Here is a 14639-nt window from a genome sequence, read left to right on the forward strand (position 1 = left end):
ACGAAGCTTCGGGTTGTGGCGTGGCCGAGGTTTGGATATTTCTGTCTGGGGGCGTCGAGGGCACGGCAGCATTAGTCGGGCGTTAGTTCCCCCGGCAGGAAGGACACGAGTGTTATGTAGGGCTCTTATAAACCTCCAAGAATTGTGGATCGCGCCATAAACACTTTGGGCGCGGTAGGAGGCGGCCCACCAAACTGCCGCCAGCTTCCGACGTCGCCCTTCTCCTCCAGTATCTCCTCCTCCTCCTTCTCCTCCTCCTCCTCCTCCTCCTCCTCCCTATTCTAGAGTCCCACCTCCTCCATCTCCAGCGTGTTCTTCGCGGCTCTCACTCTTAAGTTCCGTCTTTCCCGATTCCCACCTATATATATTTTTTTCCTTCTTCGCTCTTGCTTTCCATCTCAACGGTCTTTTCTACGCCTCCTCCTCTTCCTTCTCTCCTTCTTCCTTCTCCTCCTCTTCTTCTTCTTCTTCATCCTCTTCTTCTTCCTCCTCCTCCTCCTCCTCCTAGTCCTCCTCCAATCCTTTCACGGTGTCTCCTCAGCCCAAGTCCTCTCCCCTCTTTTCTTTCCTCCCTCTTTACGACTTTCTTTCATCCTGGAGTCCCTTGTTCCACACTCCTTTGCTCCTATGTCATGCCTGTCCCTCCTCTCCTATTTCTGCTCCCTCAAAATATCTACTGGCTGGCTCCCTTTCCTCCTCAAAATACCACTTCATCTTCCCTCCTCCCGTCCTGCTTCTCTCTCTCCCTCTCCCTCCTCGCGTCATCTCTCAGTTCCCCCACATTTGCTTCGTAACTTTTCGTGTCTAAGGGCGGGACTTGGCCCACTCTCCCCTCACACGTAAGGCGTCTCTGAGAAGCTGCTCCTCCACACCTCACCTCACCGCAGTGCCCCCTCCTTGCCCTCCCTTGACGCCCTATGCAGCCGCCACCTCGCCTCAAAAACATGCACGATCATCGTTTTGAAATATCTCCTCATACTCTGCGAAAGTCAGTCAGTATAAAAAATGAAGGTGAATGTTTATATAACAGTGATTAAAGTGTTTTTAAGGAAGTTTTTTTTTCATTTTGTACGTTCGAAAGGAAAATTTATCTCAGATTTTACTCAAATGTTTGCAAAAAAAAAATAAAATAAAAAATAAATAAATAAAAAAAGAATGCAGAAAGAAAGTTACAAGATTGATTAAAGGTTTCTCAAGTAGAACCTTTTTTCATTCGAAGTACTTTTCAAAACCGTGGAATTGCTTTCATTCTATATTATAAAAGGAATGAGTGGAAGTGAAGAGGAAAAGTGTTTATTGTATCATTGCCATCATCATTTCCGTAATTGTGCTCATTGCCACCACCTCACCACCGCTACGCTGCTCCTGTCACTTGTTTTCCGTCACAATAAATTAAAAGTGCATGATCATAAACTCTCTCTCTCTCTCTCTCTCTCTCTCTCTCTCTCTCTCTCTCTCTCTCTCTCTCTTCTCTCTCTCTCTCTCTCTCTCTCTCTCTCTCTCTCTCTCTCTCTCTCTCTCTCTCTCTCTCTCTCTCTCTGCCTCAGGAGTTTCCATCCCTGTGTCCAAGACCATTTACGTACTATTCATTCGATCAGTCATCAATTACTTTTCTCTTTTTCTCATTCAGGTCTCCAAGATGACATTGGAGCCTCTCGGAAAATTTCAAAATAGAGTGATGAGATTTATCCTGGGGTGTCCACTCTCCACCATGCATGGTTCTTAACATGTAGGCGTAGCTTGACTTGCCCCCACTTCTTAAGAGGATATACGCGAATGTCACTTCAGCGTAAAGTGCCTCTACTCTCACCATTATGTTCCTCATTACTTTAATGTTATCAGAACTTCACTCAATCCAGACGCGTCCAGACCTCTACTTCGACCTGGCGGCCGCATCCTCACCAAGATGGTATGTGATACTATTCGCAGACTGGCTGTTGATGTTCCTGAGGCAGAAATTGATCCTGGATTACCACCATGGCGTCTTCCTCAACCGGACGTCTCCTTTACTCAGACCTTCAAAGCAGACCTTCCTCTCCTGCAGAAACACCTGGCTTTAGAGACCATTGCCAGAGCGTCTGCCTCTGTTCCGGTGGCGCATCACGTCTACGTTGACGGCTAGCTGTAGGAGGATGGGAGTGCCGTGTGCTCCATATTCTCCGTGACAATGGTGCCGCCCGGAGGAGAGCAGTGAGCCGGCGACTCACAGTCGGCTCTTTACGCCCTCGCTTCTCCAAGACCAACGCACCAGGAAGATGTACAGAAAACATTACGTCAGCTGGCCACAGCTCAAGGCAACAGGTTAGTCATATCATTCTTGTGGTACCTTCTCATGTCAGACTTCCAAATAATGTCACTTGATAGTCTCGCCAAAGCTGTCTGTGCTCTCAATTTACTTGACATGCGTGATACTCCCTCCCTAAGTTGTTATAAGAAAGATTATATTCGGACGTTCACTCCACGGTGGTACACATCGCAGAAACGTTGAGAGGGCAAAGCAGTGTTTCCATCCAACACCATGACAAATTTCTCGCTGCTCCTCATATGTATCGTCGTCACGGACTCACGGTGCGAGACACAATGTTGTGAGTGCCAGGCTGAGGATGGGCTACTGCCCGGTGTGGCAGGTCTCCCATGCAGAGGACGTGCCTCACTACTCCACCTACAGGCTGTGTAACCTTCCCGATGCCAACACTTTGCAACACTATTGCCTTGAACGCATCGCTGTAAGGGACTTGTTACCTGAAGGGCAGGAATTAATCAATATTTGTAAAAGCTTATTTAACGATGATTATTTAGACACAATTCTTGTCAGTCATCCACATTTAGATGGATATTAACTGTATGATCTTAAGCTTATCTGTGTGTGTGTGTGTGTGTGTGTGTGTGTGTGTGTGTGTGTGTGTGTGTGTGTGTGTGTGTGTGTGTGTGTGTGTGTGTGCGCGCGCGCGAGATATATATATATATATATATATATATATATATATATATATATATATATATATATATATATATATATATATATATATATATATATATATATATATATATATATATATATATATATATATATATATATATATATATATATAAGTGTGCACATTCTACCTAAACAATGTACCCTGCGTAATACGTAAACTGATTGACACAAAAAAGTTCCCTCTCTCTCTCTCTCTCTCTCTCTCTCTCTCTCTCTCTCTCTCTCTCTCTCAGGGCAAGATGGCGGTGTTGGCTCAGTTATATTTTTATTAGATATCGCCCGGAGGCTCTTTTGATCTTTCCAGTGATCTTCTGTATTGAATCGCCGTCCGCCCCGCCCCTCCTGGCCCAGCCTCCCTCCTTCACCTCGCCTCACTTTTTCCTCCTTTTAAAACCTTTCATATATTTCTTTTTTATTATCGACTCCCTTGTTCCTGACAGTTCCCCAGCTTTGCCTGTCACTCTTCTTCGTTTCCTTCTTCCTCTGCTTCTTCCTTAAAATCTCAAAGAGTAGTCCGTGTTTGTTTCTCTGTTAAATATTTTGGCTTTTTGTTTTTCCTCTAGGTTTCGGTCTCTCTCTCTCTCTCTCTCTCTCTCTCTCTCTCTCTCTCTCTCTTCTTACTTTTTTTCATCTATCTTGTTTTCTTCCTTTTTTCTTTCGTCTCCATGCTTTCAGTTAACCTTCTTCCACCTCTCTTGTTTTCTCTTTTCTACCTTTCAGTCATAATCTCTCTCTCTCTCTCTCTCTCTCTCTCTCTCTCTCTCTCTCTCTATCGTGTCTACATTCCCTTTTTATTTCGATTCCTTTCTCTTCCATCTCTACTCATATTCCTCTTCTCTTTCTTTTATCTCTATTATTGTCCTTCTCTTCTAACTGCTTCTTCCTTTCTTCTCTTCCCTGTAGTAAGATGTAAGATAAAGTAGGGAAATATTCACATAACAACAACAACGACAACAAAAGAAAAAAGAAAATTGATGGAAAAATAAACAAAACAGAACGAAAACAAGCCAAATAAATGTACACGAGCAAAACTGAACAAAATAGAAACATAAACCAGAAAAAAAAGAGAGAAAAACAGATGAGAAAGATGTAAAATAGAAGAACATTAGAACGAGGAAAACGGAGGAGGAGGCGCTAGAGAAAGAAAACGAGAGTGTGGGGATCCTACTGCTGCTGCTCCTGCCTACTAGCTCAGTAGCACGAGAAGGAACAAGGCGGAGCATCAAACCGTGAATGAGTCTACGGCATGAACGCGCTGTTGCCCTACGCCTAACCTAACATAACCTAACCCAAGCCTTCCCCCTAACCTAACCTAACCCCTCCACTGCCTGATAATGTTTCCCCACCATCGCTTGCAGGTGTTTTAATTAGCTTATTTTCCTTTTTCCTTTTTTTTTTTTTTTATCTACTACAGTCTTTAGTTCGTTAGGCTAGAAAGAATTACGTTAGTTTTATATTTTCTCTTACAATGTTCTGAATGTAAAAAAAAAAAAAAGACTATCAGGAAAAAGACTTATTCTAATCCTCACTTAAGCTAATCCAACTTACCTTAAGCCTTACCTCACCTAACATACACGTTCAATAAGCCCGCTATCGTAACACCCACACCTCTTTCCCTCTTCTTCCTCCCCCTCTTCCTTCCTTCATTAAAAGGGAGAGACAACACTTCCTTAATTCTTTGCCATCAGTATTTAGGTTCTTTATATACACTTAAAAAAAACTCATCCTCTTTCTTCTCAACCTCCCCTTCTTTTGTTTTTTCTCCAACTAGGATACTTTTAACTAAATTAATCTTCATCTCTTTGCTATCAGTACTTTAGTCTTACCTTTTTTTATTTGCTTCTTTTCCAACTCCTCCCTTCTCTTGTTCCTCCTCCAACGAGCGCCCCACTCACCAGAATAATGAAAATAAAGGAAAACACAACTTTCTCATCTTATATCTAGTACTTTAGTCCTTTATATCTACACTTTAAAAGAAACTCCTTCCCCTGCTCCTCCTCCTCTTCCTCCTCCTCCTCCTCTTGCCCATCTTCTCTTCCAACCGCTGACTCACTCACTCACTTAAAAGGAAAGAAGGACTGTACAGCTTCTTCCTTTCCTTATAATCCGTGTTTCTTTTCCTGTTCTTTCAATAAATAGATTAAAAAATATTTTCTTTTCACATCCTCTATTTGTAGCCATATTCCTAACTCACTCATGAAAAAAGAAAGCTTCACTGTCTGACCTTGCAAACATTACTCCCATCTTGTCTCTTCAAAATGTAAAAGAAAATGAACTTCTCTTCTTTATCCTCTTTTCTATCTACATTCACTTCCCACATGACTAAAAAATAAATAAATGAGTAAATAAAATAATAATAAAGGTAAAAATAAAAAAAAAATGACACCTTCTCATCTCGCAAACATTACTTTCTTTTTATCTCTTCAAAATCTCATCTTCTTCCTCACCTACACCCACTTGCCACCTCACCCAAATAAAAAGGAAAACAGCATCTTTCAGTAAGTGTTTTTCATTCCATCGCTCCCGCAATTAAATGATAAGATCTCTTCATCTCCTCCTCGAATGAAAAGAGCAAAACATAACTTCCTCATTTCATTCCCACCAGTACTTTGCTCCCCTCCTCTTAAGCACACAAAGGAACAAGAACACTTAGCTCCCTACACTTTACATTAACACACTCCGCCATTGTTTTACCCTTCCGGTGCTGCACGATTTTCCCCATAACCACCTATATAGAATTTTTCGAACACCTCTTTTTGTACTACAGTCTTTTATAAAATTCCGCAGCCAAGATTCACTCTTATACTTCTACTACTACTACTACTACTACTACTACTACTACTGCTGCTGCTACTACTACTACTTCTACTACTACTACTACTACTACTACCACTGCTATAATGATAATGATGATAATGATGATGATGATGATGATGATGATAACATAATAATTATAATAATAATAATAATAATAATAATGATAATAATAATAATAATAATAATAATAATAATGATAATAATAATAATTGTAATATGATTCTCATCATATTAGAATTATAATGTCATTGTTGGCACCTTTGAATGTGGAGCGGGCAGCGTGTGTCGCTGTCATTGGTTGGAAAGAGGTGTAAATACGGGTTGTATTCCAGTTACTGTATAATTGTTATTGGCATATATGACAAGAATTGTAATTATTATTGAGATACATATATTGTTTTCTTACTTATTAACAAGTTTGGTATTGGTTAGTAATGTGTATTTGTTTGTCAAGAGGAAGTTTTCTTTTAGGGTCTGTGTATGTAACACGGATATTATTATACCGCACTCAGGTTGTAGGGGGAAGGTAGACAGAGGTACAGTTGGTGCCTGTCAGGGGTGAGTGGCGGTTGTTTGACTGAGGTGAGTTTTGTGATAACATTATTTCTCTGATTTGTTTGACTTATGTTATGCCGCTGATTGTGCATATTGGTTGGTGTTATATTGAATGCGGTGCTGATAGGAGGATTTGATTAAGTGTAACTTTGCAGCATAGTTGGGGTAATGCTGTAATCAGACATATGGTGAAGTCTGCCTTGGCTGATGATGGGCGGTCATTTTGTGAGTACTATTTTATATGTATCGTGTGTCATTGCAATAGTGAATAATAGAATGGGATATGTGTTCATCTTATGTTATTCTTCTGTTTACTGGGTGAAGTTACAAGATATTGAAGGGAGTTACATGATATTGAGGTATGCTGTGTTTATGTTGACATTAAATTTGCAGGCTGAATCAATCAATAAATCAAGATACAGCAAGTCAGCCCAATCATAGTCATTATCCTACACTACAATTCAGCAAAATTCGCAGAGCAGCCATGGATGACTTGAAAAGGGAACGTGCTAATGCCAAGAGGAGATTCACCAGGAAGGTGGGACTCTTCAAGGATGCACACAAGAGAGGAGACTCCACAGCAACCCTACAAGTATTGTATAGTGAAGTTTGTGATTCTTTCAAAGTAGTGGATGTTGTGAATGAGAAAATTATTGACCTTTTAGATGGTAGTTCATCTTGCCAAGAGTATGAAGACTATATCATGGAATTGGAAACTATAAAGTGCACTCTTCTTGAGACATTAAAAGAAAAACCTAAGGCTGTACTTGCCATGAAAAAAATTGAGCCTCCTAAATTTGGTGGATCTGTAAGGTCATTTCCCTCATTTATTAGGGATTATACAAGACTGGTTGAATCACAACATGGTGAGGATCCCTATGTACTCAGAATGTCACTAGAGGGGGAACCCAGGAGACTTGTAGAAGATTTAAATGATTACAAAAGAATGTGGGAGAGATTGAATGAAACATATGGTCATGAAGGAAAGTTAATTGATTCAATCTTGGGAGACATTAGGTCATATAAGCCAATAAGTGAAGGTGATGATAAACGGTTAATCAAGCTAATCAATACTGTAGAAAAGGTATGGTTAGATGTAAGCAACTTGAACCTAACAAAGGAGTTGGAGAATGTTACTGTCCTGACTCAAGTAGAAAAATTGTTACCCTCTATGTTGAAAAAGGAATGGGCTAGTAAAGTACAACAAGTGAAGACTGACAAGTTTAAAGAGTTGGTTGCATTCTTAACAGAGCATCGAAAAGCTTTAGAATACTTACAAGATGAGTCAAGACTTGGTGCGTCAAAGGTAACGGTGCATACCACTGATGTATCAAACACAAAAGAAAATGACTTATTAGAAGTCATAAAACTGTTAGCTGTGGGACAAGAGAAACTACAAAACCAGATGTCAGAGTGTTTAACTAATATAGCTCAAGTAGCAGATGGAAGATATTGCAGTAGGAATTACACATCAAAAGTTAATGGTGATCAGAAGGAGAAGTATTGTCTTGTTCATGATAGTGAATCTCATCACTTACAGGATTGTATGACATTTAAGCAATGGACAGCTGAAAATCAAATGGATTTTTTAAAGCAAAATAGAATTTGTTTTGCATGTCTCAAAAGAGGGCACCTATCTAGGGATTGTGATAAGCAAATGCCTTGTAGAGTAAAGGTAAAGGGAGACATTTGTGGTAAGCACCACCATTCAATTTTGCACCCTATATTTAGCAGTCCTTATACTTCTACAATGGATGTTATGAGTAACCATTTGACAAAGAAAGGTGCATTTTTGATGACTGGGTTTGTGGATAGTGGAGGTGTTTCTGTTCCCACATTATATGATGCAGGAAGTAACATCAGTCTGATCACTTTTAGAATGGCAAAGCAACTAGGACTCAAAGGTACTCCTATACAGCTTTCAGTGACAAAGGTCGGTGACCACACAGAAGAACTGGATAGTTTTGTTTATAAGATGTCCTTGAGGGATCAAACAGGGAAGGAAAAATTTGTTGAAGTTTGTGGAATTTCCGAAATAACTGGTGCTCATCAACAGGTGAATTTATCAGAAATTGCTAAGAAATTTGAAGTGCAAGAAAAGGATATCCAAAGGCCTGAAGGGCGTATAGAACTACTAATAGGATCTGATCACTGTACTTTAATGCCACAAGTTAAAAAAAAAACATAGATAATGTTCAGTTAATGTCAAATGAGTTTGGTTTCTGTATCAGAGGTAGATTGGATGACAAAGGAAAGGGACATAGCTATTGCGTGCAAATTAATCACGTGAGTTGTAATGACACCACAGATTGGCATTTCAGGACTAAACCTAATGTGGGCAAGTTGATAGAAAATTATTTTTTGAATGAAAGCTTAGGAACAGAATGCAATCCTAAGTGTGGAGGCTGCAAATGTGGAAAATGCTCAACCAAGGGAAATTTAACCATTAAGGAAGAAAGAGAGAAGAAACTTATTGAAGATGGATTAACTTATGATGCGAAACATCAGTGCTGGATAGCTAAGTATCCTTGGATTTATGATCCGGCTAAACTACCTGATAATTATCCTATGGCATTTGCTAGATTAAAGGCCACTGAACAGAGATTAATGAAGATGGGGTCGACCCAGTGTGTAAAGTATCAAGAACAAATAAAAGACATGTTGGATAGAGGAGTAGCGGAGAAATTATCAAAGGAGGAAGTAATGACTTACAAGGGTCCAAAGTTTTATCTACCCCATCACGAAGTTTACAAGGTAGACTCCATTTCAACCCCAGTAAGGATAGTGTTTAATGCAGCAGCATCCTACAAAGGGATCTCTCTCAATGACATGCTTGCAAAGGGGCCAGATGTGATAAACAACTTAATTGGAATCTTGCTGAGATTCAGAGAGGAGGAGATTGGTATGGTTGGAGATATTAGAAAAATGTATCATACTGTAAAGCTTTCAGATGAAGATATGCACACTCACAGATTTTTATGGAGGAACTTTCAACTAGAGAGAGAACCCTCACACTATAAATTGAAGACGGTAACATTTGGAGACAAACCTTCTGGGCCGATAGCAATGTTGGCTCTTCGTAAAACAGCAGAAATGAATTGTGACTTCCCATTAGCCTCTAAAATGATTGTAGAGGATTCCTATGTTGACGATATTATAAGTAGTGTTGGTTCAACGAATCATGCAATGGAAAGAATCAAAGAAGTGGAGGAAGTTTTAAGACCAGGAGGTTTTCAGATTAAATACTGGATTCTCTCTGGAGAGGATAACAGAAATGATGCCATAATCTCGAACACTGATCAAGAAAAGGTTTTAGGGTTAGAATGGAAACCCAAACAAGATGTATTTTCATTTAAAGTTAAACTCAACTTCTCGAAAAGAACAAGAGAGGGCAGGACAGAACCAAATGTGAGCTATGGTGATTTTGAAAGCCGTATCCCGTGTATGTTGACTAAAAGAACTGTACTGTCGCAGTTTGCTACACTCTATGATCCTCTGGGACTGTTAACACCATTCACACTGAAAACCAAGTTAATGATTCGCTCCATTATACTAGAAGCTAATGAAAACAAATCTAAGGGATGGGATGAGCCTATCAGTGGAACTTTGTATTTAGAAGCAGTGGATTTATTTCGGGAAATGCTTGAAATTGAAAAACTTACTTTTGGAAGATGCTTAAGGACTACAGATGTGACTACAGATCCAGAGTTAATTATCTTTTGTGATAGTAGCATGAAAGCATATGGAGCTGTAGCTTACATTAGGTGGAAGAAGCAGAATGGCACATATTGTGTAAAACTCTTATGTTCAAAGAATAGAATTGCTCCTATGAGGCAAATCAATATACCTAGACTGGAATTGTGTGCTGCAGTTTTGGCAAGCAGATTGAGAGTATCCATTGAAGGAGAAATGAGATACAACTATTCTAGGATAATCCACATCACAGATAGTGAGATTGTGAGGGCACAAATTCAAAAGGAATCACATAGATTTAACACCTTTGTTGGAAGTAGAGTTGCAGAGATTCAATCAAAGACAGAGCCCATAGAATGGTATTGGGTATCTTCTAAGGAAAACAATGCTGATTTAACCACCAGGGAATGCAGTCCCTTAGAGTTAGGGACAGGATCTGTATGGCAAAGTGGTCCACAATTTCTCTATCGTGACTTCTCAGAATGGCCAGTTAAACAGAATACAGTGTCTGATCTCCCTGATACTGTGTTTGCAAAGGTAACCATGAACACAGGAGAGATTATTACACCTAATGAGTTAATCAACATCCAAAATTTCAGCAATTTGAAACGGCTTTTGTCGGTAATGGCTCGAGTCATAAATGTAGTAAGAAAGAGATCATTTAAAGCTATAATATGTGATCCTAATGCAGAGGATATACAGAGAGCAGAATTATTTCTTGTTAAGAACGCTCAAACAAGCCTGCCACAAGACTGGGAAAAGAAATATAAGCGTCTAGGACCAAGGATGAGAGAAGATGGCATTATCACTGTGGGAAGTCGAATGTCAAAATGGGTAAAAGACAATTGGAATTGTGATCAGTTCATGTTACTCCCATCAAAGCATCCATTTTCTGAACTGTATCTGTCCCACATACACAAGGAAGATCATAGTGGAATAGAAGCGGGCCTTGCTAGAGCTCAAGTGAAATACTGGGTATTAGGTGCGAGGAAGACAATGAAATCTATTAGAAAACAATGTGTAACTTGCCATAGAATAGATAAGATCTGCACATCCCAGTGTATGGGTGAACTACCTAAGGAAAGACTAGAGCCATGTCCACCATTTTACAATGTAAGTGTTGACCTGTTCGGTCCTCTTTGGGTTTGTGATACAGTGAAAAGAAGAGTGAAAAGAAAAACGTTTGGAGTAATTTTCAATTGCATGACAACAAGGGCTGTACATTTAGACCTTTCCGAAGGTTATGATACTCAAAACTTTCTTACTGTATTGAAGAGATTCACTTGTCTTAGAGGATTTCCCAAAAAATTATATTCAGATAATGGTACACAATTAGTGTCTGCAAACAAGGAATTGAGAGATATGGTTACTCGGTGGAATAAGCATGAAGTGTTCAATTTTGGAAAATTTAATGGTTTAATCTGGGTATTCAATAGATCAGCAGATGCCCCTTGGGAAAATTCTTGCAGTGAAGCGTTAATTAGATTAGTCAAGAGATCTCTCACTAGAATCATAGGTGAATCAGTCATATCCTTTGGAGAACTACAGTCTGTTATGTATGAGGTGGCCAATGTATTGAATGAACGGCCTATCGGGTTCAAACCAGGTGAAGATTTTGATGAAGGGACTGTATTGAGACCTAATGACTTACTACTGGGTCGATCTACCATTGATGCTCCTTGTGGATTTTGGAATGAACGGGGAGAAGTAAGTAGATCATATGCATTTAAGATTAAGGTCATTGATTTATTTTGGAAAAATTGGATGAAGAACTACTTTCCTACTCTAATTGTACGCCAAAAGTGGCATGTGAGTGTAAGAAATGTTCGGAAGGGTGACATTGTACTTGTTAATGATCATAATGTATTAAGAGGAGAATGGAAGTTAGCGGAAGTTGTAGAAGGTATACCAGGAAGGGATGGAAAGATCAGAGATGTGTTGTTGAGGTATAAAATTAATGAACCAGGAAAACAGTACAGGGGCCAACATGACAAGCAAATGGTAAGATCAGTACATAGACTGGTGGTGTTGCTCCCAGTCGATCAACAATAGAAGTATAGAAGCCTTTGATTTGTGGTGGGGGGAGTGTAATATGATTCATCATATTAGAATTATAATGTCATTGTTGGCACCTTTGAATGTGGAGCGGGCAGCGTGTGTCGCTGTCATTGGTTGGAAAGAGGTGTAAATACGGGTTGTATTCCAGTTACTGTATAATTGTTATTGGCATATATGACAAGAATTGTAATTATTATTGAGATACATATATTGTTTTCTTACTTATTAACAAGTTTGGTATTGGTTAGTAATGTGTATTTGTTTGTCAAGAGGAAGTTTTCTTTTAGGGTCTGTGTATGTAACACGGATATTATTATACCGCACTCAGGTTGTAGGGGGAAGGTAGACAGAGGTACAGTTGGTGCCTGTCAGGGGTGAGTGGCGGTTGTTTGACTGAGGTGAGTTTTGTGATAACATTATTTCTCTGATTTGTTTGACTTATGTTATGCCGCTGATTGTGCATATTGGTTGGTGTTATATTGAATGCGGTGCTGATAGGAGGATTTGATTAAGTGTAACTTTGCAGCATAGTTGGGGTAATGCTGTAATCAGACATATGGTGAAGTCTGCCTTGGCTGATGATGGGCGGTCATTTTGTGAGTACTATTTTATATGTATCGTGTGTCATTGCAATAGTGAATAATAGAATGGGATATGTGTTCATCTTATGTTATTCTTCTGTTTACTGGGTGAAGTTACAAGATATTGAAGGGAGTTACATGATATTGAGGTATGCTGTGTTTATGTTGACATTAAATTTGCAGGCTGAATCAATCAATAAATCAAGATACAGCAAGTCAGCCCAATCATAGTCATTATCCTACACTACAATAATAATAATAAATAATAATAATGATAATAATAATAATAATAATAATAATAATAACAGGTTTATTTGGCAAGAGCAGCACACAACACGAAACTTTCTTTGTGTTTCTACATACTTTTGAGAGAGAGAGAGAGAGAGAGAGAGAGAGAGAGAAATAGGTCTACCTACTCTCACGCTTCGCGCCTCTCTCGGTTACTATCTACTCCTCCTCCTCCTCCTTCTCCTCTTCCTCCTCCTCCTCTTCCTCCTTCTGTAGTTTAAGGAACCGTGAGGCTCTAAAACATTATATGGTCGGATACTCAGTAGTGGTAGTAGTAGTAGCAGTAGTAGTAGTAGTAGTAGTAGTAGTAGTAGTACTAGTAGTAGGTTAAGAGAAGAAGAGAGATGGAGGAGGAGGAGGAGGAATAACAAAAACACATAACAGGACAGGAAAAAAAAAAAGAGAGCAAGAAAAGAAAGGAAACAAATAGAGGAAAAGGAAATGTCAAAGTTACCATTAAGAAGGAGAATTTCAAAGATAAGATAGCTACTCGCAAGACATAAAAGACTGACGGACTGACTCACTGACCGACCGATTGACTGACTGACTGGCTGACTGACTAACTTACAATCTTAACGTGCGTCAACAAAAGGGTCATATGGCGCCGATGACACGTAAGAGTGCTAAATATTATTCCTTATCATCATTTGGTACATTACAGAGAGAGAGAGAGAGAGAGAGAGAGAGATAATACTTAAATCTTTGCTATTCACTCCAGCTTGAGAGAATTATCCTAACCACAATACATCTCAGGCAAACTATCTCTGCCAGTCTTTCTTATCGCACGGCAATCCAGCATTAGCCGAGCTGTTGCTGTTTATTAGTGAGTGTATCGCCAGACCAGGTAATCTCCGCACTCACTGGGGGATCACGAGACACCAGAAACAGGCTTACCACCACATCCTCATCCTCCTCCTCCTCCTCCTCCTCCTCCTCCTCCACACCACACCTACACCTCATTCTGCTTCTACGCTTCCTCTACCACCTCCTCCTCTTCCTCCTTCGTCTCTTCCTTTTCCATCATCTTCTATGTTTCCATTAGTTCCTCATCCTGGTTTTCCACATCCTCCTCCTCCTCCTCCTCCTCCTCCTACACTTTCACTATCTTCTCTTGTTTCTCCTACTCTTCCACTTCCACCTTCTTCTGCTCTTCCATTACTTTCACCTCCTTCTCCTCTTGTTTTTTTTCCATCACATCCTTCTCCTTCTCCTCTTCCTGCTCTTCCATCACCTCCTTCTTCTCCTTCTACGCTTTCTGCCACCTATTCCTTCTCCTGCTCTTCCACCACCTCTTGTTCCTGCTCTTCCATCACCTCCTCCTCCTCCTCCTCCTCCTCCTCAGCTTTCTGCTCATCCTGCTCTTCCATCTTCTAGTTCTCGTTCTGAATTCTTTCTCTCGTGCTACTGTTTTTTTCCCTATTTTTTTTTTCTTTCTTTCCTCCTTCATCTTTCCATCTCCCATCAAACGACTCGTCTTTCCTCTCCTGTAATTCCTTTTCTCCTTCAGTAGTCCTTTCTCGTCTCCCACCCCCTTTCCTCCTTCTCTTCCTCCTTTTTTTTTATCTCCTACTCTCCTCCATTTCATCTCCCACCTTCCTCCTCCTCCTTCTTTTCTCCTATTTAACTCCTATCCTCCTCTTTTTTCATCTCCACCTTTCTTTTCCTCT

The 14639-nt window shown here is 39.9% G+C and overlaps 1 protein-coding gene and 1 long non-coding RNA gene across 6 annotated transcripts in view; one reads left to right on the forward strand and one right to left on the reverse strand.

Moving 5' to 3' along the window:
* The window catches only part of LOC135097710 (uncharacterized), a 60090-nt gene that overhangs the window by 36119 nt on the left and 9332 nt on the right, over positions 1-14639 (reverse strand). The window lies entirely within an intron of this gene.
* On the forward strand, positions 6014-12904 carry LOC135097693 (uncharacterized). Its single transcript, XR_010265981.1, has 2 exons — positions 6014-6944; positions 12432-12904. It is a non-coding gene; the product is annotated as an uncharacterized LOC135097693 (long non-coding RNA).

Source organism: Scylla paramamosain, unplaced genomic scaffold, assembly GCF_035594125.1.
Source record: "Scylla paramamosain isolate STU-SP2022 unplaced genomic scaffold, ASM3559412v1 Contig29, whole genome shotgun sequence".
Taxonomy (NCBI): domain Eukaryota; kingdom Metazoa; phylum Arthropoda; class Malacostraca; order Decapoda; family Portunidae; genus Scylla; species Scylla paramamosain.